Genomic DNA, 3,285 nt, shown 5'->3' with positions numbered 1-3,285 from the left:
GCAAATAGACATGATGATGGATCTGCGACGCACCGGTGAGTATAACCTTCTTGACTCGAGCTGGCGCTGCCTAAAGCCCCTCCATGACGCTACCACTGGTCGGAAAAAAACGTCATGGAGGGGCTTTAGCGCTGCCCACCGCATTTACACCACGTGCGCCAGGCCTCATCGAGGGGCCTCGAGCTCCAGTGAAGTTACCCCTTACTTTCCTCCTTTCTGCGGACAGCGCTCTACGCCATCCCGCCCGGCCGCGGTGGCTCAGTATGGTGGTCCACTGCGGAGGAGGCGCGGGTTCAACCTTGGCCGCGGTGACCCCGTTTCAATGAAGAAGAAATGTAAAAGGCGCCCACACGTACGTGTACTCGTGTGCTGTGCGATGTCAGTGCACCTTAAAGATCCCCAGGTGGTCGAAATTATTCCGGAGCCCTCCACTGCGGCACCTCTTTCTTCCTTTCTTCGTTCACTCCCTCCGTTATCCCTTCCCTTACGGCGCGGTTCAGGTGTCCAACGATATATGAGACAGATAATACGCCATTTCCTTTCCCCCCAAATCAATTATTATTATGATTATTGGTTTTTGGGGAAAGGAAATGGCGCAGTATCTGTCACATATCGGCGGACCCCTGAACCGCGCCGTAAGGGAAGGGATAACGGAGGGAGTGAAAGAAGAAAGGAAGAAAGAGGTGCCGTAGTGGAGGTCTCCGGTGTAATTTCGACCACCTGGGAATCTTTAACGTGCACTGACATCGCACAGCACACGGGCGCCTTTGCGTTTCACCTTCATCGAAACTCGGCCGCCGATGTCGGGTTCAAACCCGGGAACTCCGGATCATGCAGTAGCCGAGCGCCCTAAGAAAAACTTTCACGACGGGATAGGTTTTTGCCCCTGGAGGAATTCTGTGCGGCAGTCCTGATTGCGGGAGGAGCTTCACATGTTCGCTTACCTCATCCCAATTAGAGCACGTCTCATCGAGTAGCACATTGCACCAATAAAAAGAATGAAGGCACATATGCCACAAGTTTTGCCCACTGCAGTCAACGATGCCTGCAACGATGCCTGTAGCGAGATTATTCATGTCAGATCATCAGCCGGGCTTTATGATTCAACGTTACTAGAACAAACTTTTTTATAGTAACGCTACAGAAAAGTCTGAACTCCTGAGAGTGGGCCGACACCAGACTAAGGCGAAACTGGAAGTCTCTCTCGAAGGACAACTCATACCGGAATGCAAAATGATCCGCATCCTCGGCATGTGGCTGCAGGGTAGTAGGAAATGCGACCACACGATTTCCCTACTCAAGAAATCAACAGAAAGTGTCAGCAGAATGATAAGCAGAGTCTCTCAAAGAAGACATGGGATGAAAGAAGAAGACACCCTAAGATTGGTCAACAGCCTCATTGTAAGCAGAGTTACGTACTCGCTTCCCTTCCACGTAAGGACCAAAACGTCTAATGAAGAAATCGAAACCATTCTAAGGAAAGCATACAAGACAGCATTACACCTGTCAAGAAACACACCCAACGAAAAGCTCATGCAGCTTGGCGTCAACAACACCTTCCTAGAACTGGTGGAAGCGCAACGAAAATCGCAAATTAAAAGACTAGGAGGGACCTACACTGGGAGAGCACTGCTCGACAGAATAGGCTGCGAATACATCGACACAAAGCGGTACGAAGACATGCCTACCGAAATAAGGAAAACATTTTATGTCAGACCCATTCCAAAGAACATGGACCCCAGGCTCCACGAAGGCAGAAGGAAGGCCAGGGCAGAACACATTGAAAGAACACTAGCGGGGAAGGATAACACCTTCTACACGGACGCAAGCGCTATGGAAGTAGCGAGCGGCAGAAGCAAATACATAGGTACGGCAGTGGTAGTAAACAAAGATGGGGAACTAACCTCCGGGGCATCCACGGAAATCTGGAGTATAACGGACGCCGAGGAGTTAGCCGTGGCGCTGGCGGCAGCAAAAGGATATAGGGAGAACAAATCATTGAATATTCTCACGGACTCAAAAGAGACCTGTCGAAATTATACGAAGGGCAGAATTAGCAAAGCTGCTCTTAAGGTGCTCAGAGAGTGCAACCTCTCAGAGAGCATAACAGTCCAACACAATTTAATCTGGATACCTGCGCACGAGGGCATAAGGGGCAATGAGGCGGCGGATGGTCTAGCTCGAGCTTTTTGTTTCCGAGTCGGACAGCAGCAGGAGAGCCGTGGTCTGAGCGCCATGATCCTCGGGGAGAGCTATTCAGAACTACTCCAACATCACAGAGGGGTGAGATATAAATATCCGCCCCCGCATAAAGCACTAACCAAGGAGGAGGCAACAGATTGGCGTAGATTACAAACAGGTTCCTTCCCCAACCTCTTTATATACAACAAGATGTTCCCAACGGAATATAGGGGCACATGCCCGTGGTGCGGGGCCACACCCACACTATTTCACATAACATGGGAATGCGAACGAAACAACGCATTCCGAGAACACAAACCCCCGAGTGCGGAGCACTGGGAGAGCCGGCTCGTCAGCTGCGAGCTCGCCGTCCAAAAGAGGATGGTAGAGCACGCACGGGATGCAGCCAAACTCAGTGGAGCCCTGGCCTGAGGGACCACCCTTTGCTGAAGAAGCCTTCCCTGCAGCGCAGCGTGAAGACAGCGACACGCGAAGCAAGCAAGAAGACTTCTGATCGCCTAAATACTTATGATTCAATAAAAGTTTTCCTATCCTATCCTATAGTAACGCTGCTATGATTTCATTGTACAGTACGGTTGGCAAATACTGCGATGATGCGTAAGGCAGCGAGATAATAATAATAATTGGTTTTTTGGGGAAAGGAAGTGGCGCAGTATCTGTCTCATATATCGTTGGACACCTGAACCGCGCCGTAAGGGAAGGGATAAGGGAGGGAGTGAAAGAAACTTTTTTTCGGGGAAGGGGCAAAACATTGTCGAGTAACGTTGGGGACGGGGGTGATGGAGCAGGTGTGGGTCCTCATTCCATGACTCCACTGTCTTTGGCGGCGTCCTTGACCGTACTCATGCAGGGAGAGGTCATAGGCTACCAGATCTTCCTCCATGCTATCGACAGAGACGGTGACTCTAGCAGAGACTTCCACTGTTCCCGTGGGGAGGCAGCGGAACGGCTTCCACAACTTTTCTATTTAATGCTGATGGAAAAAAATATTCAGCAGTTTTGATTTGCTTGCTTTTCAAACGCTGTTTTTTCTTGTTGCACTTTTTTAAGGAATTTTTTTTTACAGTTTTTGTTCTCTCATGA

Source organism: Amblyomma americanum, chromosome 2 (genome assembly GCF_052857255.1).
Source record: "Amblyomma americanum isolate KBUSLIRL-KWMA chromosome 2, ASM5285725v1, whole genome shotgun sequence".
NCBI lineage: Eukaryota > Metazoa > Arthropoda > Arachnida > Ixodida > Ixodidae > Amblyomma > Amblyomma americanum.
This window is presented reverse-complemented; position numbering follows the sequence as displayed.